The sequence below is a fragment of the Triturus cristatus genome, chromosome 4_2 (genome assembly GCF_964204655.1).
Source record: "Triturus cristatus chromosome 4_2, aTriCri1.1, whole genome shotgun sequence".
Lineage (NCBI taxonomy): Eukaryota > Metazoa > Chordata > Amphibia > Caudata > Salamandridae > Triturus > Triturus cristatus.
The window spans coordinates 292,435,490-292,455,552 of NC_140586.1; the positions used below are offsets into that span (position 1 = coordinate 292,435,490).

General features: G+C 44.4%; 1 protein-coding gene across 2 annotated transcripts in view; it reads left to right on the forward strand.

Annotated features, from left to right (window-relative positions):
* RABGAP1L (RAB GTPase activating protein 1 like) overlaps nucleotides 1-20,063 on the forward strand; it is a 1,225,189-nt gene that overhangs the window by 98,659 nt on the left and 1,106,467 nt on the right. For both annotated transcript variants that reach the window (XM_085601582.1, XM_085601581.1), the window contains exon 2: nucleotides 13,854-13,969. The gene's annotated coding sequence lies outside the window, so the exon portion shown is untranslated. The remainder of the gene's footprint in view (nucleotides 1-13,853; nucleotides 13,970-20,063) is intronic.

Genomic DNA, 20,063 nt, shown 5'->3' on the forward strand with positions numbered 1-20,063 from the left:
AATTTCAGTGCAGATGCCTACATTTTTACAGTTTCCAGCTTCCTCGCTGTTGTCTTAAAATATGAGAGTCCCATAAAACATAGCTTTAACATATACAAACCAATGGAGGGTCTGTTTAAAAAACATTTGCTCTAGATGGAATTGCCAACGAAGCCCAGCCAGCAGTATTTATTTTCTAGATCCATCATACAACAAATTGTAACTGGGGCACCACGTTGTAATACTCATATTCTGTAAAAACCTGATCCCCTGCTTCATTTAGAAGTTTTAACAACTCATGCTTCGCCCTAATTCTCGCCCTTCCCTAAACCAGTCTTGTAAACTTGTTGTCTAACTCCTTGAAAATGCCTTTTCAATATATAGTTTGATTTCCTTGAAAAGTGGATAGACTGTGCAGGGCGGCACCTTTCTCACTCTTGCATTTTAGCTTCTGGTTTACCACGGCTGTAGGAGCTATGAATTCACTGTCTTCTTAAGTTCAATCAACACCCAGACCATTATTTTCCTTCAGCTTTCAACACTGTGGCATATCCTAATGCCTAGGTATCCGATTGAATCTATTCCCATAGATGTCCGAAGTCTAGTGTTTTCTAAACTCTGTAACTGGAGCAAACTATATCAGTCCCAGTGTATCTGTAAGTCTAATACTATTCTGAAGTCTTCCACTTCTTCTAGTATTCTTGGCACTGCATACTAAGAGTCTTTCAGGCACACTGTCATTTTATTATCATCACCCTGTAAAAAACAGTATGGATATTGTCTCCTGTCTTGATGCATTCATTTATTAAACAAAGTCCAACTTTTCTGCGTTGTCACCCCAGATTATTCAGCTTTTGATGGGCCCTATATTTTTGCTGGCTTTAGAACTCTGTACACTTTACCCCTACTAGTAGTAAAGTGCCTGTGCTACCCCCTTATAACATGGCCAAGTTGGCATAATCCTAATTGGTATGTTTAACGTGCTTACAGGTCCCCAGTATATGTCAAAATATTTAGAAAGGGTCTGGGGGTTAAATACTACTAGTGGAGTTCAGCACGTCTTGTGTAATCCACTGTAGTGGCAGTCCAAACATGGCTTCAGACCAACTATTGTAGCCTGACTGCAGCAGTGTAAAACATGCACTGTGACCTGTCACAGTAAATCTCTTTTGACAGGTAAAGGTCTTGCTTTTAAATATTAATGACTCCCCTCTATGCAGTAGGCCTTGCAGCCCAGAAGGCATTGTGCATGCTATTTAGGAGTAGGACATGTAGAAATTTAAAGTTAGCATGTGCTTACTGCCACTAGCTCCCAAAAACTATGTTCACTGCGGGAAGACAGGCTTGCCCATAGAGAAACACTGGGAATAAGTATTAATACTAGTACTGTATCTCAGGAAAAGGACAAGCCAGACAAATAATTAAACCACTATTTTTAATTGTTATTTATCATCAAAGCCAATGAATAAGTCAAATTTGTAATAAATATTAAGGAAAAGTTACTTTTGGAAAGCTTCCCTTGACCTGCCTGAAATGTCAAGAGACTAATTAGCACAATCCTCTGCCACCTCTGAGTGCGTGCTCAAGCCTTGAAAAGCTGTGAAATGCCCCCAAAGAGCAAACAGTAACCTGACCTCTGAAAGGCAGAGATGACTCTTCTGAACTACGTTGAATATGCAGGTTGAGGATTCTGTGGGCCTCTGTTTGATGCCACAATTTTAAATCCTGCATGACAGGTCTGTTGAGCCACATGTAACAGCACTTGGGACACTCTTGACAGGAAGAGAACAGAATGGCAATACAAACCTTGTGGATCCCCTGTCTGGTTGCTGAAGGACCCTGCTTTTGTCCCACCAGATTTCTGTCTCTGGATTTCCATATAACACTTGGCGCATTTAAAAGAAAGAGAACATCAATACAATTATTGTTTGGTGGAGAGCAACACCAGAAGTGCACTCCTGTGGTGGATTGGGACTTAAAATACTAAGTCAGAAGGTAAAATCTTTGACCAAGTTGAACCTGGTTGATGTATTTGACCTGCGCTCCCGCTTGGTCAGCCTCAAATTCCGCCTAGGTTCCGGTCTGCTGTGACTATTGACTATCACCGAGGCTTTGTGTTTTTTGGTGCCATTTATACTTAAAACACTTTAATATCTCTGGCTCCCTTTATTAGATTTTTGTTATTTTGGTGTCATTTTGTTTATTATGTTTTACTCTATTTTGGAGGATTTTATTGCTTTGCATTTTTACTTTATTACTGTTTTGGTACTGCATAAATATTTAACACATTGCCTGTCTGCTCTGTACCGTAGCTACCAAGGGGTTGAGCCCAGGTATGCTGTGTAGTGAGTAGAATCTTTTTTTGGTTTGAGAATCATAGTTGTCCTTTCACCTTTACCTGTTTCAACACCAGAAAAAGCTAATCTGCAAGGATGCCTGATGAAATTCTGCCAGCATCCCTTACCGCATGATGTTTTCCTGTTCACAAACCCTTTCCGCAGCCAAGTGGCATTTTAGCTCCTCCCTCTGTTCTGACTTAGGCAACATATTGCTCGTTTACAAATCAAATAAATCAATAAATACATTTGAACAGATTGCTTATTTCTGGAACCGAATTTAATTGCTCTGCACTTAGTCCTGGTGTTGCGATTATCATTTGCATGGGTAATTACAGAATGCCTCTTTTGTAGCCTTCTGTGTGCATTATTGATCGGTCCTTTTTCCATTTAAAAAAAAATATTCGTTATTGATTTTCAAAAGCAATGGGGAAAAAAAGTTGAAAACAATCACTTAGAAACATATGCTAATTAAAACCTTGGTACAGGGAGGTACAGTTACAAACTCACACCACAGTTCGTACGTATACAATGAACACCATGTAATGACCAGTTTGGTTAGCCCATAAGTAGTCAGCAAAGGATACGGCAAGAGTTTCGGATTTAGTCAGTAGTAGATATTGATGAGGAATTACTGGTTTCATCTCCTTAAGCCCAGTCTGAGCCAGAGGGATCGAAAAAGGTCCACAGTAGTCTGCCCCAAGCATCAAGGTCCTCTCCCAGTTTATCGTCATATCTACATTTTTTTCAGTCTCACTTCCTCAGCCCGTTCTTCTACATCCTGTTCTCAGTGATGCAGGTCTGGGCCAGCCGCACCCATCCAAGTGATTGCCAGTCAGTGCTTGGTCAGAGCAAGGAGGAGGTGTTACAACTGAAAAGCAATTTTCTTGCCCTTAAAACGGTGAATATCCCCCAGAAGACATGTGACTGGGTCGGCTAGACAAAAAAATCGATACCACTGCCGTCACCCTCTCAACCACCCGGTCCCAGAAAGCACTCACCAGAGCTACGTAAGATGCAGGACGTTGAATGACTGCATTGGGGGCATCGCTGGAACCTGGGGTCGGGGTCTATCCTGTGTAACCTGTGTGATGTCATATATGTTCGATGAAGATAACTAAAATGTGTAAGCTTCTTTTAGCGTTACTTGATATAGAGCGTACCAATCCACTCATAAGTGACCATTGCAATTTTTTTATCTCGTGCTCAAGTTCTGCACTCCAGGCCGCACTAGTGGAGGAGGGAGCCTGTCCACCAACATATCCTTCTCAAAGTGTATGACCAAGTGTTGCCCCCCACTGAAGTAGAGATCCAGATATCCCTGGTGATCGCCAAAAGGCTGGCGTGTAAAAGCCTCCCGAGCGGCCTTGAATGATATGACTCTTCAATAGGGAAGAGATCCCATAAGGTATCACAGCTGTCATCCCACCATGATGTTGTGTCCACTGAACTTGTAAGTGCCTGGAAAGCTAACAGATCCCAGACGTTGAATTTCCTGGCAAAAGGGGCCCTTTTACCAACCCCAATATAACTGCGCGTTCCCACAGCTCTGCGGTGTCTCGCCCCAGGAATGAGTCCCTTTTCTTTAGAGCTATTATCATCATTCCCATTTTCTGTGTTTGAAACAGCCATGACAATAATCTCTCTACATAGTAACCTTCGCAATGTGGCCACTGTCGTCAGTTTAAAATTTACTAGGAGACTCCTCTTTTCTTCCGTTTGTTATCCTCTAATCTTCTTCAGGCGAGCCTGAGGAACCTGCTTCAGCTCTTGTACCAGCTAGGCCTGGGTAAAAATTCCGTTCCGCTCGCGGAAATTGTGATAATTTGACATTTTCGCGTTCCGCGGAGAGCGCGAAAATGTCAAAATTTCCGCAATCCGCATCTTACCGGTAATTTTTTGCTTGCTCGCGCTGTAAAAAAATACATTCTCGCGTGCGCGCGATCGCCTTACCTGAATCCCCGCGTTTGCCGACAAGTTTTCCTGATCCGGTCGCGTTCTCCACGAGATGTTGGATTGTTGGTAGCCATTTGCGCTGTCTCGCGACAGTTCGTGCCCGCAGTAACGTCATTCATTGCGCGATCACGTCATTCTTCTCGCGATCATGCACCGCGAGACAAGTGAAAACAAGATGGCTGCGCCCGTGAGCAACCGCATGGGTGCGTTGGCGACCCGCGACCACGCAGAAAATACCACGAACGGGCGGGAAAAAAACGTCTGCGTCTTCGCGATATTTCCGTGTGTTTGCGGAGATTGTAAACATTTTCGCGATAGTTTGCGAAAGTGAATTTAGCAAATTCCGCCCACCCCTAGTACCAGCTTTGTACTGCTGGAATAGAATCCCTTTTAGTCTTCTTAGCCTTTGTCCTCTCAGAGGTTGTGCGTTTCCTCCTCGTTGTATCCTGTTTCTTGTAACACCCACTCTTCTTCCAGCCCTCCATCCAATGGAGCCCGCTCCAGGTACATAAAGAAGGCTGATTATCCATCTCTTACAGTTTGAAGTTGAACTGTGAACAATAACATTGATCTGCATCTCCCAAGGCCATCTCTTTCCACCAACAAAGCGGTTTCCTCATCTTGTGTGTAGTTCGGGAACAACTATTTGGTCTTTTTCTCAAACCTGATTCTTCTTGCTGCTTGTAGCAGCTCTTCCTCTGTCATTCAACAAGCAAGTTGTTATTAATCACAGCTCTGCTCTTGTGCACGAAAGAGGCACCCAGTGCCCAACATGCCATTTCCATTGAAATAAATCTTGGCAGCCCTTTCAGTTGCACAGATTTCCAAATCAATTCTCTCAAAAAAGTTCCATAAATTGTCCTATATTTTCTAACATTGATAAGATCCTTCAATTGTTTCGGCATGATCCCCCTACTGCTTCCTGTGCTTAAAGCTTCAGATTCTGCATCTTATCTTGCAGTGTCTCTCTTTACCACAGTTTACATTGTACTCAATTCCTCTCTAATCATGGTTTCAGTTAGTTCCATTTCAGTCACCTTTTTCGATAAGCGGTGCAGATCTACTCAATTAAGGTTTTACCTCAACTGCCACTGTCTCTATTTTGCCTGGTCTCATGTATGGCTTTCTAGGCTTCCTTAATTGAAGTGTCTACATCACTTGGCTTGCCTTGCTTTTTATCCAGAGGCCTACCATTGTGCAGCAGTCTTTGCCAGCTGGTTCCAGTCATAGTGCAGCAATCAATCTGTTTAAGGGTTTGCTTACCCAGTTTGTCCTTTGACATCAAGTCAGGGGTATTACACTGCAGCCATTTCTCATTCTCTCCAGTTTATCAAGGTTGTGAACACACCCTGCCCTCTGATGATCGGGTGGACCATTTTCTTTTCTTTACAAAATTAGTGAGGCAGCTGACAATTGTCCGCCTTTTAAGCGATGCTTTTTGTCTTTCACAGCAGCCATGTCTGCTAGCAATTTCATAGATGTTTCTAATTCAGATTCCAGTCCTTGCTATACCAGTTTCCATATAATTTCAATGAACCACCTCTTGCCTGAATCTGCTGCTTGCCACATTCATCAGGACCATACTTTCACATCACCCATATTGTGTGGCTTGGGCGTATATGTAGCCACTCTGCCTTCCGCCTAAGCAGCCTTTTAATTCTGTCGCCCAACTGCTCCACCTTCTGTCGATTAGCATATCCGCCTGCTGCTGCAACACCCTGCATGCCGTGCATTTGCAGTAACCTTTTGTTCTCGAAACCTCACCTGTCACACCTCCACATCTTGCCAGTAGCTTCCTGCTACACAACTTGTTCCTTAGTTTTGGCTACAATCTCACCATACCAGCTTTCCTTTCTCTACTGTTGTATGCCAGTGTATTGAGATCAACAGTATTGACTTACAATAATAGTATCCACTACATCAAGTTACGGCCCGATGTAAGTTAAGTATGTAATTATTATTAATACTGATCCAGCGCGAAGGATAAATTTACATATTCTCCTTATGTCACAGATTCTTATTCACAAGGTTCATTCATACATTCATACATTGGTGGGGCCCACAATACCAACACGCTTCTCATTCATACAAAACTCACTAGAATTTGTACACAGAAGAAAAAGGCCGCTGGACAAGTGGGTACCTTATTACCTATCAGGACTAACTTCTTACTACTTTATGTACACATTTTATACAATTACCAGAATCCTGATTTTATCATCAAGGCACTCCACTGTTTGGTCGATGGATCAACTAGTTGGACTGGTTGATGGTGAATTAGAACCCGCTAAAACACAATTAAAGCCTAGGAAAACATTTTAAATTAAGTAATTAATTAAAGAACCACAGACTCGTTTCTTATTATTTCAATTTTGTTTATCTAAACATTTATCAAACTCTTAAATCTTGCATTTACTGACTACAGCTTATTAATGTGATTTAGATTTATTAAAGAGAAATTAAACATTTAGAAAATACTCTTAGACATAGATTTTAGAAACATACAGTAAATCATTTACCCATAGATAGGTGACGATAGCTTCAGATCAAATAGGGAGTTATCTACATTCTCAGGTGAATGCTCCCTCGAAAAGGGAGTCTGACCCTCGTAAATGGATCAAACCGTCGTACAAAACACAGGATGTGGCGTAATAAAGTTCAGAAATTCAGCAAAGTCCATACATCAATCCGGAGCATGGATCAATTCCACACTCAGACTGACGACCTAGAATAATTTTTAGAATTTATGAACAAGGAACATCCACCCAACAAGAACTCCTTCTCAAAGAAAATTAACCCAAAGACAAACGCAACAGCAACTCCAGCTTCAACGCCAACACCCACTACTAATATTGACTGATGGGATCTTTATACCCTTTTTTCCCCTTACTTCATACAAGATATGGCAACTTTAGGGGCAGACCAAATGTTCTGATTGGACAGTTCAGGGTTATCAATAGTTCATTGCACTTTTCCCAGCGAAAACTGGTTCTCCATGGTGACTTGGCACAAAGGGGTCATAAATTGAAAGTTGTTTCTAAGGCAGGAACAGCAAATGTATCTTTTCAAGGTAAAAGGGTCCTATTGACAGGTTCATCCTTTGTCTTCTCCCAAGTTCCCATTCGATCATCTTCTGGCTTGCGGTCAAGTCCCAACACATTGGCCTTGGCAGGGAACACGATGTCAGGAGTTCAAGTCACCTCGTGATCTGAAGAGCCATCTGGGCATGCGCAGAAATCATCGCGCGTACATGGTGGCATCTGCTTCAGAGAACGCCATCTGGGGTACTGCGGCTTAGTAGGCCCCAATGTTAACTTAAGCAAAAATAGACATAACTGCAATTAAAATGTAGAAATGAAAGTTCTAATGTTCAAACCCACACTAATCCCATTAAATATTAGTATTTTCCTAGCTGCAGAAACATTTAAAGCGATAATACTTACCACACAATAGTTTCAAGCCACAATACAATCACAAAGCAATCTAAACCATGCAATTTCACTATTTTAACACAATCTAAGGTTACTTTGCGTACCATTGTTAATTATTTAATTTTGTCAAGCAATTAGCAATTTAGTCCCAAGTGTATTTATGTTTATCAAGGTGTAAAGGTTGATTAGTAACACTTCCACTTCAAACAGGTTATGTAAATTAATTTTAGTAGGATTACGTAATTATTTCCATGCAAATTAGAGGAGGTATACAAATGTTGTTTTACCTGCTTCATCAATATGAATATTAATTTCACCCATACTTTTCTTGGCAGAAGGTGTTCCTTTCCTTTTTCAAATGAAAACTCCAGAACAGGCCTCCCTTTCTGTACTCTCCCTGACTGCAGAACTGTTTGGGCTTCTTTTTAAGTCGAAGCCTACCAGACAGCGCTGCTGCCTGGTTTGCTGAAGACATCTTTGGGACTTTCAGAAAGCTTCCCTGGGAATGCATTTTGCTCATTGCTTACCATTGGCTTTGTGGTTTGAAACTCACATTTTCTTTTTATTTGCTGGCTTTGTTTGTTTTAGGCTGTCCAGCTTGAGTTCGTCCCTTTCCTTGCCCAACCCTTGTTTACTGTATCCTTACAAGATCTCCCTTTCTGTAAACAGGCCTTTAAATCTTGTTCTTATCTTGTCACATTTGCTGTGCATTTAAACAAAAAGGTCAAATGTTGGGCTTGTCTTTCAGGGAGCTTGGTGTTCACTTTTCTTTCTGTGACTTCAAAGTGACAGCATTAACAGGAAAGCAAGAGAAATACAAATTACTCTCCCCATGATGCCTGCTCATGACCCTCCTCTGCTCCAGTTTACGAGGCTGTAACATAGCTCTTAAAACAGCCCTACAGGGAGGAGTTGCACACACTAAACAGATATTTATGTGTAAGTTCTTATATCACAGCACTGTTGGTTTTTGCTTAATGTGACCCTCTAGTGAATGTCCAATGATCTTTCTATTTACAGTCAGCAAATCAGAGTGTCAAAGTCTTTTCATAATAACAGGCATTGGCAAACCAAAAGGTGTAGCATACACAACTACACTTAATGAGTAATAGCCTCAGTATGCGCAACACGTGCAGTAGAACCTTGCCATAAAAACAGAGATTACTGCTTTCCTGAAAAGTGCAAACAGGAGCCCAGAAACTCACTACATGATTTACACTACCGCCTTAAACATCCTGCCTATGTGAAATCATACTTTTAATACTATTTGGTGGATGCATGTGTTGTCAACAGTGAAATGGGTAACAACTGCCGCCTACCACCAGGGTCGGCTGTAGCACTGCTGGTGTTGTGGTGCGACACTCTACGCCACTTGACTCTATGCCTTTCTACTCTGTACCACTCTACTCTATGCTTGTGCACTCTACCCCACTCTACTATGCACCATGCATTCTTTACCACTGCACTGTACACCAATCTAGTCTAGGCCGCTCCACTCTACTCTCCACCACTCTACTCTACGCTACTCTACTCTGCAACACTGCACTCTGTGCCACTGCACTCTACGCCAATGCACTGTTCACCACTCTAATCTACTCTATACAACAGCACTGTACACCACTTCACTCTATGCCATTACACTATAAGCCACTCTACGCAACTGCACTCTACCCTGCGCCACTCCACTCCTCTCTATGCCATTTCGCTCTACTCTGAAACAGTTTCTACGCCAGTGCAATCTATGCCACTCTACAGTGCACCTCTCTACAACTTTACTCTATGCTACTGCACTCTACCCTGCACCACTCCACTCTAAGCCAATTCACTTTACTCTGAAAAATCTACTCTATGCCATTTCACTTTGCCATTGCGCTCTAAGCCATACTACTCTACTCTGCGCCACTCTACTCTGCGCTCCTGCACTGTGCGCCGCGCCACTCTACTCTGGGCCACTGCACTGTGCACTGCGCTACTCTGCGCCACTGCACTCTGTGCCAGTCTACTCTGCACCACTCTATTCTATGCAACTGCCCTCTACGCCACTCTACTCTAAACCACTTCACTCTACACCAATGCACTCAACACCACATTACTCAAAATTAATACACCATATGGTAACTACTGTGCATTCTATGACATTATACTCTACTCTGCAGCACTCTACGCCACTGCACGCTACACCACTGTGTTCAATTCTGCACCACTGTAGTCTGGGCTACTCTACTCTGCACCACTACACTTAACACCACTGCATGTTACGCCACTGCAGACTATGCTGATCTACACCATTGTGTTGTGTCACTGCACTCTATGCCACTCTGTTCTACTCTGCATCACTGTACTCTTCGACACTGCTTTCTGCACTTCTCTACTCTACAAGACTGCACTTTCTGCCACTGCATTCTACACCACTTTACACCATTGTGTTCTGTGTCACTCCACTCTATGCCACTATTCTGCACCACTGTCCTATACACCACTGCTCTCTACTTGCATAATTCAACTATACACCACTCTACGGCACTACACTCTGCATCTCTCCACACTACACTAATCTGTTCTGCACTCTACGCCACTGCACTCTACACCACTGCACTCTACACTACTGCACTCTACCCTGCACCACTCCACTTCACTCTACTATGAAACAATCAACTCTACACCACTGCACTCTACAACACTTTATTCAAAGGCAATACATTCTATGCCAATCTACTCTGCACCACTGTACTTTACGCCTCTACTCCATATGACACTACACTGTACGATACACCACTCTGACGCTGTACTCCACTCCACTCTGTGGCACTCTATAGCACTACTCCACTATCCTCTATGCAACTCCCTCTATGCCATTCCATGCAACTTTACTCCACTATATTCTATGATACACTACTCCACTCTATGCCACTCCACTCTACACCACTTGACTCTACAGCACTCTACTCTCTCTATGCCATTCAACTATTGTACACTACTCTACGACAATCTATTTTATGGCACTCTACAACCCTCGCTCCACTCTATGCAACACACTCTTCACCGCTCCACTCTGACACTCTAAACCCTTCCACTCTGACACTCTACTCACTCCATGACACTCCACGCCACTCAATTCTACTCCACGCCACTCCATAACACTCCACTGAACTCCACTTTATGACACTCCACTCCACTGTCCTTTACCCCACTAACATTTAGCAATGCTGAACAGCAGCCATGCTCGTGTGCAACATATATTATCCAGTGGATACCTGTGCTTTTAGTATTGTTAAAGGCTTAGCAGGGTCCTTATAAATGGCTAGGAAACCTTGTATCTTGCTCTGAATGTTATATTTTGTTAGAGAAATTTGTAGAGCGCAGTGGTTACCCTAGGGTGTCCTGGCGCTAACTACAGTCCTCCAAGTAATACATAATTTACAACCAGTTTATAAATCAAACAGCCACGTTTTTAGGGCCTGCCTAAAAGCCAATAGATCGGTAGCATTCCTCAGATGAAAAGGGAGGTTATTCCAAGCCTTTGCTGCACCAGCAGCAAAACTTCTGCCTCCCCACCTAGCTTTTTTTATAGGTGGTACTATCACTAGTTTTGCTCGAAGGTAGCAAAGTGATCTTTTGGCCACGTACCACTGAAATTGCTGTTTCAAGTGATCAGGACCTGAGCCTTGTAGGGCCCTAAAGACCAAACAAAGGGATTTAAATTGCACCAGTTTCTTAACGGGTAACCAGTGCAGTCTTTTGATTTCACTTGAGATCGGTGCAAATTTCGATGTGCCGGTAAGCACTCTAGCGGCCGCATTCTGCAACATTTGCAGTTTATGCAGAAAACACTCCTGAGTCTTCAGGTATAAACTATTGCAATAGACCAGCCTTGACATAGTGCTGTAACCACCGTTCTCTGGCTATCTCTTGGCAGAAAAGGCAGTATTTTCTTACTTGTTCTAAGAGTGTATGACGTGGCTGAAACTACTGCGTTGACTTGATTGCCCATATTGAGCCTGTCATCTATTAGCACTCCCAGATTTTTTACTTTCCTAGTGGGTGTCGGGAGGGTCCCCATAGTATCTGGCAACCAGCTTGGGGTCCAAAAGTTGGCATCGTTCCCGAACAGGGTGACCTTCGTTTTGCTCGAATTGAGCTTTAGACAGTTTTGCGACATCCAACCTCCTACTGCCTCCATACAATCATTGAACCGCTTTCCTTTTGCCTTTTCCTGCCCAGGCCGCAACGACACCTCAATTTGCGTGTCATCCGCATACAAAGTAAGGCAAAAGCCAAAGGAATCGATAAGGGGAACCAACGAAGACACATATACATTAAAAAGTGTAGGGCTCAGAGACGACCCATGCGGAACTCCACAGGGCAGAGAGAAATGTTTACAGTAAAATTCGCCTATTGAGACTATTTGCAGTCTCTCCGAGAGGAAGGACTTCAGGAGTTTCCATGCTTTATCCTGCACTCCGCAGGCCCGCAAAACGGTCCATCAACAAACCATGATGAACTGTATCGAACGCTGCGGAAAGGTCGAGCATGATCATAGCGGCCTTCCCTCCCTGGTCCAAAGCTACCCTGATCTCTTCAGTAGATTTTAGGAGTGCGGTTTCCTTGCTGTGCCCTTCTCTGAACCCATTTTGAGTAGAATCCAGGACTTTGGCATCGTGTAAATAAGCACTCTATTGTGCATTCATTCTTTTCTCAACCAGTTTAGCTAGAAGTGGGAGGCGTGAGATAGGTTGGAAACTATTAGGATCCTTAGGGTCCAAACTAGGCTTCTTTAAAAGTCGCAAAATTGAAGCAGTATTCCACGATTTGGGGAAATGCCCTTCTACAAACATTGCATTAAATAAGGAGGCGAGTGACAGGGCAATCGGTTCAGGGGCCAATTTTACCACCGCAACCGGACATGTGTCATAAAGGGAACCTGATTTAGCTGACATGAGAAGCTTATGGGTATCGATAATGGATATTGGTACAAACTTGTCAAAAGTATGCTGGGATCCTAAGGCCAGCGTGTAACCTTCCGTTGAGGCCACGGTCACATCAGTTATTGGACAATTAAAAGTTGCAAAAATAGTCTCCACTTTTAACAGAAAGAGCCTGGCAATTTCCTCACATAATTCCTGGCTCATTTGAATGCAGCTAAACCACACTCGGCGCTTCTGGTTCGACTTGAAAATCCAGGTCTGAGGGCGGAGAGACAATCTTTGATGTTTGTAGCGATGGGAGTAGCACATTTTCAGGACCTCAAATTCACATGCCTGCTAGGGCTGGAGTGATTTTTTCAGGTTTTGTCAGTGGATGGAGTGTGTCAAAAGGTCTTGTTAGGTACGTTTGTCTTTAAAACTTTCTAAAATAAGGCTGGATAAGAGAGGGAATAGCCACTTTTTAAAAGTTTGTTTTCCATCTTTTTGTTGCCTTTTTAGTCTCACCTACAGACCACTTTACTTGTTTGTAGTGAGTGGACCTATTGCATACAATACCCACTACATACAGGGAGCTCTTGGTCACACTGTTGCTTACTGTTCGTTGATTTATTGTCAATCTTATTTTCCTGCTTCTTTTTTTATGGCATTCCTTGCTCTTCTTGTGTTTGCACCTGTCGTGTGCTGCTTTTCCCCCCAGATCCCCTCTCCCACAGTTTCTGTGTTTCTCCCCAACCACTTTTTATTTATGCTTCCCTCGGTTCTTGCGATATTGCTTTCCATTTTTTTTTCTAACCATCCTCCAGCTTCTCCGCTGCTGCCCCACCCATCGTTGCTCACCGCCACTTGGTGCCGCTGACTCGCTACCCCATTTCCTTTATCCTCCATTTTCCTCTCATCACTCAACGTTCACGGTTTCTTTTGTGTTTCAAAGTGCTCTTTCCCTAGCTAGCCACTCTCTCCTTTCAGAAACACGTTTATTGATGTGCAGTAAATGTGAAATATTGTTAAAAATGGCTCAACACATAATAGATGCAACAGAAAAATCTAACTTTTGGCCCACATTTAGAAATATTGTTCCCTAGAACATTTTATGCTTCGTTTCTATTGCACACCAGCCTCGCCTATTTTAATTTTGAATTGATTAGAAGTATTTGTTATTTTACATCATTTTTGTGTTTCCTTTTGTTCCTTGATGCTAACAATGCTCTCTTTATGCTTTGACCTAGAAAACTTTGGTGGGATTGAAGATCCGTCTAAAAAATGGTCCCTTGAAAGGTTTTCCCTTCTGAAATTGGGAGGCTGTGCTCACGAGCATACCTTGGTTTATGCTACAACAGAACAGGTATTTTTGACACTATCAGCTCTTTCCTGTAAAATGATCCCAGAAGTTGTAACACGTTTAGAAATGCATAATGTGCGTCTTTGCTTCTAGAATCTAATTCACTAAATAGGGTAATCGTTGCCGATTATTTGTTATCACCCATGAAGCTTTGTTTCTAGAACTGAGATCTAGGTGTCTTTGAAAGGTGTCAGTTTCTTGTTGCAAAGATCTGTATTGTAGAATTTCACTGGTGAAAATCTTCCTCCTGGTCTCATGTAAGGCTTTCTAACATTTCCTGCATACACGTGGAATCCAGCATTCTCTGCAGACTCTGTATTGGTGTAAAGCACAACACTTGCATGGGCACTCGTATGGCACTCTTAATTGCAGATTATATGTCTATAATTTCACCAGGAAAGATACCAGGCACATAACACCACTGGGCAGACGTAGAGCTATACTAGGGCAAGATTGTCTTATTGCATTGGAATTTGTTTACGACTTTCCTACCCTTATAAGGCCAAAAGCACTTTCTAGTTTGTCAAATGAGTAGCTACTCCCTGTGTAACATTTATGTACCGCATCATACCGTTTGCAGGACTCTGAAACACTTTGATTTACGTTGGACTCTAGGGTGGTCTTTGAGTGCGTGGTTGAAAATGGGTTGTAGTTTGACCTCTATGGGACTGTTTAGTGAACTACATTAGGTTTGATATATGGTATAAGCATGATGCATTGGACTTTGCTGTGCTTAAGCACCGGGTGTTGCTGAGTGTGTGATAATGTGTGTAGCTGCTCATATGGGTGCTAACTTTTTTAGGGTGGTCTATGTCAAAAGTAGATACTGCTGATGGTGAGAATCAGTCATACGCATAAATGAGTGATGAAGAGCATCCGTGGAGTCTACAGGATAGAGCAATCTAAGGAGTTCATCCAATATTGTACACAAGCCTTCCACTATGTGGACTACACAGACTGCCCAATCCACTATAGGACCTGTTAGACCACCAAGAGAGCACTCTTTGATGTCTACCTAGGACAGCGCCCAAACCTGCTGCAGAAGTGCTAATCCACTGGGTGTATTTAAAAGATTTCAGCCATGTGTTAAAGGACCAATACTGCTATAAATTGTCACAGTTTGTATTATGCAGACCTGGGCTCATATGGACTTAGACAGTTGAGTCACATTTTGACCAACTCTTTGTAGCATTCTTGATCGAAAAGTGATTGCTGATTATTGTTGGGTATTGTATGGCTCGCAAGTTTGAACAGAGTACGAGTTTGCCCCTATGGACGATCTTCAGTAATGGGAGACTGATCTGGAGCTGCCTCATTTAAAAAAAATCAAATTTTACTCCTTTGGGTGTATGATTTAAGTTTGGACTGTAGAAAGATTGGGAAATTGATCTGGATGATTGCTCTATGGGTGATGCAGAGGACTTTTACAGGTGGCCAATGCAAAACTTTATTGGCAGGATAATATGGTTACATTGGTTTAGGGTGAGATCATGCCTAGTAGCAATAGTCTGGAATCATTGAAATTTGTGGATTAGATCTTTCGTGAGCCTGATGTAGATACCTTTGGCATAGTTAAGGCATGGCAGCATTCGATGTGTAGATGCCTGGACCTTGTGAGGGAGGCCCATGAAAGTCTTAGTGTTCGGATACTGTTGAAAGCAATTTCAGTCCAATTGTTAACCCTATTTTGGAGTGAGAGTTTGGAGTTCGTATTTATGCCATTGCTAGACTTGCCATCTTTTGGCGTGTTTCCCCTGAGTTTTTGCTTTCTGCCCTCCCGGTTTTGACTCTGTTTTTGCTGGTGTAATGAGTCTGCGCGCTTTCCTCACTGCTGACCAGTGGTAAAGTGCAAGTGCTCCTGTAGTAAAATGTGTTATGAATTGGTGTTTCCATGATTGGCCTATTTGATTTATGTGTCAATCCCTAGTAAAGTGCACTGCGCATGCAAAGGCCCATAAAATCAAATGCTGTTGGTGAGCTGCAGCACTGGATTGTGCCACCCACGCAAACAGCCCATAAACTGTAACTCTGGCCTGCCATCGCAGAGTCTGTGTGCAGTCTGGGACTGCTATCTTGACTTTGCAAGTGCACCCACTTGCCAGTGTCTAAACCTTCCCTTTTCTACATGTTAGTCACCCCTAAGGTGGGCGCAAGGTACCCCTGTGGTCAGGGGGCATTGTATGTGAAAGGTAGGACGTGCCCTGGTGTGTGTGGCATGTCCTGATAGTGACTTACAGCCAATTTCTTTTTTCCCTATTGCAAGGCTACCTGTTCCCATAGGCCAGAACGGGCGGTTTGATTATAACATCTTATAATCCTAACACCCAGGGAACATGGTAGAAAAACGAATTTAGTATGCCTGAACTCAGAATGATAAAATACATCTTTTAGTAAAGTTGGTTTTAACATTCTGTGGTTGAAAATACCACTTTTAGGAAGTTGGTATTTTCTTGCCTAACCATCCAGCCTGCCTCTGCTAGGTTGTGTATTGCATGTCTGGTTTGTGAGTGACAGGGGCTGGGGGGACTCCAGGAGACAGGGTGAGTCAGCACAGGGCTGAATAGACCTATCTGCATGTAGAGTGGTGGGAGCAGTAGCACCTGGGTCTGAATAGGGCTGTACCTGCCTTTCACAATGCTGGCTCCACCTCCTGTGGTGCGTCTGAGGACCCTGTCCAACACTGACAAAGGAAGAAGGTGTACACTGGCAGAATGTACCCGAACTGGTTTGGACTAGTTACAGACACTCTCTGACTTCAGAGAACAAAGGATTTGGTGGTATAAATATTGGGGCCCAAACCCCAAAACTTTAGAACTCTTTTGGATCAAGAAGACTGCCAAGAAGAAGAGCTGGAGAAGCCGTGAGGAGGAACTTCCACTTTGCTGTGTGCTTTGCTGTGTTGGCCTGCAGTGGCTGCTTCTGCCTTGGGCAGTGAAAGGACTGGACTGAACTTTCTGCAATCTACTTTTGTGAGTTTCTCCAAGGGCTTGAGGTAGAGATTGCCCCCCTGTTCAAGAAGTCTCAGGAACAGCAAAGACTTCAAGCTCTTCTGCCCTTAGCACTGGGGGCTTTGTGTTTTGTGCTGCAACAGAAGAAAAGCAACTCAACGACGTCCACGACGCCGCTGCCGACTCCGTGTCCTGACGGCACCGCAGAGGGCACTGCCGCACCGTGACCCTGGTCTCACCGACGATGCCTGCTGACCCCGCCCCCAAGCAGCTGCTTGCACCACGACCTGTGAGCATCGCACTCCGCACCGCCTCGCTTCACGGCGACGCCGTGGTATCCCTGCCGCTCCATGGCGGAATCGACGCCGCTGCTTGCACCGTGGTTGGAGGGCACCGCTCGTAAGTTACACGGCGCACCGCAGCCTTGACCTACCGACGCTGGAGGCACAGGGTCAGACTGATTTGCATATGGCCATGTCTGAACTGGGGTGGTGGAGTGAGCTAAAGAATGATGATGGATTAAACCCAGATCAGTTGACTGGGGGTGAGTGTTTGATTTGCTGAAACGCTCCGTCCATCATCCCCTTTCGTATCACTTTGTTCGCCCTGAGTTGGCAGGGTATGCCCAGACGTGGGTCCCTTGCTCACTCTGCCACTGGATTCAAGATAGCCTGGCTGAGGAGGGTTATGTACCCGAAACCGGTCCCAGGATGCTTGTTTCCGGTCCAGCGTAGACATGGCTTGGCAGTTCGGGCTGGACTGTTCCCATGAGGCACAGGGTCAGACTGATTTGCAAATGGCCATGTCTGAATTGGGATGGTGGAGTGAGCTAAAGAATGATGATGGATTAAACCCAGATCAGTTGACTGGGGGTGAGTGTTTGATTTGCTGAAACGCTCCGTCCATCATCCCCTTTGGTATCACTTTGTTCGCCCTGAGTTAGCAGGGTATGCCCAGACGTGGGTCCCTTGCTCACTCTGCCACTGGATTCAAGATAGCCTGGCTGAGGAGGGTTATGAACCCGAAACCGGTCCCAGGATGCTTGTTTTCGGTCCAGGGAAGACATGGCTTGGCAGTTCGGGCTGGACTGTTCCCATGAGGCACAGGGTCAGACTGATTTGCATATGGCCATGTCTGAACTGGGGTGGTGGAGTGAGCTAAAGAATGATGATGGATTAAACCCAGATCAGTTGACTGGGGGTGAGTGTTTGATTTGCTGAAACGCTCCATCCATCATCCCCTTTGGTATCACCTACCAACGCTGGTGCCATCAACTCCAGTTCGTCAGCCAATGACAGCGCTTCAGCAACGATGACGCCGCTGCTTGCACCGTGACCTGCCAGCACCGTGATGAGCACCGCTTTCATCTCACACCACGACCCTGGTCTCACCGATGATGCCATCTGACACCACCACGAGCCGCTGCTCGCACCGCGACCTGAGGGCATCGCACGCTGCACTTCGCACCGCAGCACCCAACGCCGGCCGACGCCAGCGTTCCTGACTTCAACATAGAGGAGTTCGACCTGCAACGTGTGTGGCTTCGAGGGCCCCGATGACTCCTGCACCGACCTCCGGAACCGACTCCTGCGGACGCCGTGCTTTCGGAAGCTCAACGAGAGGTCGCCGACACCCTGCATTTCTAAAAGGTACTGTTTGGGGGTCTTCCCAACACCGTAGCTGGCCCGCGACGCTGCGGTCAGCCAGAACCGTATGGATTTGTTTTTGCTCACGACGCTGTGATAGCCCCGGATGTAGCTATCGACATCAAGGAGCTGTTTTTCAAGGTTATTTTGATAACTGAAGATTTTTAAGTACTGTATTGTGGATATTTATCGTTTTGGTCTTGTCTTAAGTATATATTGGATATTTTTCTAAACTGGTGTGGTGTCCTTTTGTAGTGCTACACTGTATTACTGTTGGTTATGTGCAAATTCTTTACACACAGCCTCTAAGATAAGCCTGACTGCTCGTGCCAAGCTACCAAGGGGGTGAGCAGGGGTTATTTTAGGAGTATATCTCCCTTATCCTGACTAGGAAGAAGGATAGGATAGGATATAGGTTTTTAAAAGCGCTCGAATGCCATAGCGTCTTGGCGCTGGTAAGTGTAGGGAAAGATCAGTCTTAAGTGCAAGCTCCCTAGAATAACCAGGTTTTTAGGACTTTACTGAAGCGTTGATGGTTCGCTACGTATTTTAGGGAACAAGGGAGCTTGTTCCAGAGTCCTGCAGCACGGTGTAAAAAAGCTTTACCTCCCCATCTAACTCTCCTAATCCTGCTCAGCTGAATGAGACTCTGGGTACTGGACCTTAGGATACGGCTGGGGATATAGGGAGTCAGTATTTTCTGGATGTCCTTGGCTACACCCCCGAAAACAGCTTTGTGGACCAAGCATAAAGCCTTAAATTCCACCCGCTGTTGTACGGGGAGCCAGTGTAGAGTTCTAATTCCCGCCGAGACGGATTGATCTCTGGGAGTGTCCAGAAGTAATCTTGCGGCGGCATTCTGCAGAGTCTGCAGCCTACTAAACTGGGCCTTGTTTATTCCTAGCAATAGGGCATTACAATAGTCCAGCTTGGACAGCAGGAGCGCCACCACCACTGTCTTGCGTAACTCTAGCGTAATGAAGGGGAAGATCTTTTGCATGGTCTTTATTAAGAAAAAACAAGATGAAACAAGGCTGTTCACATGGGCCGAAAAATTTAACTGATAGTCGAACAGCACACCATGGACACGGGGCGGGGGCATTCACCGGCCTTCGGGGGCCACCAAGAGTTGTTCCACAGGGTTTTCCCCTGGCCAAACTAAATGATCTCTGTTTTTTCTGTGTTTATTTCAGGAAGCTCTCATCATCCAGGTCATAATTTCCAATAGGCACGTATGGAATCTAACGGCTGTGTCCTCGGATTGCTTGGTCATCGATATTATGAGCTGGGATTCGTCCGCGTATGACACTAAGGCGAAACCATGCTTCCTGATGAATCTGGCCAGAGGGGTGACATAGATATTAAACAGCGTGGGTGACAGCGCTGAGCCCTGTGGAAACCCACAGGGGAGATGGAAACTGTTGGACTGAAGGCCATCCCAGTATAAGCTTTGCTCTGTTCCTTCCAAGAATGATGAGAGAAGGGACAACGCTGGGCCCTTAA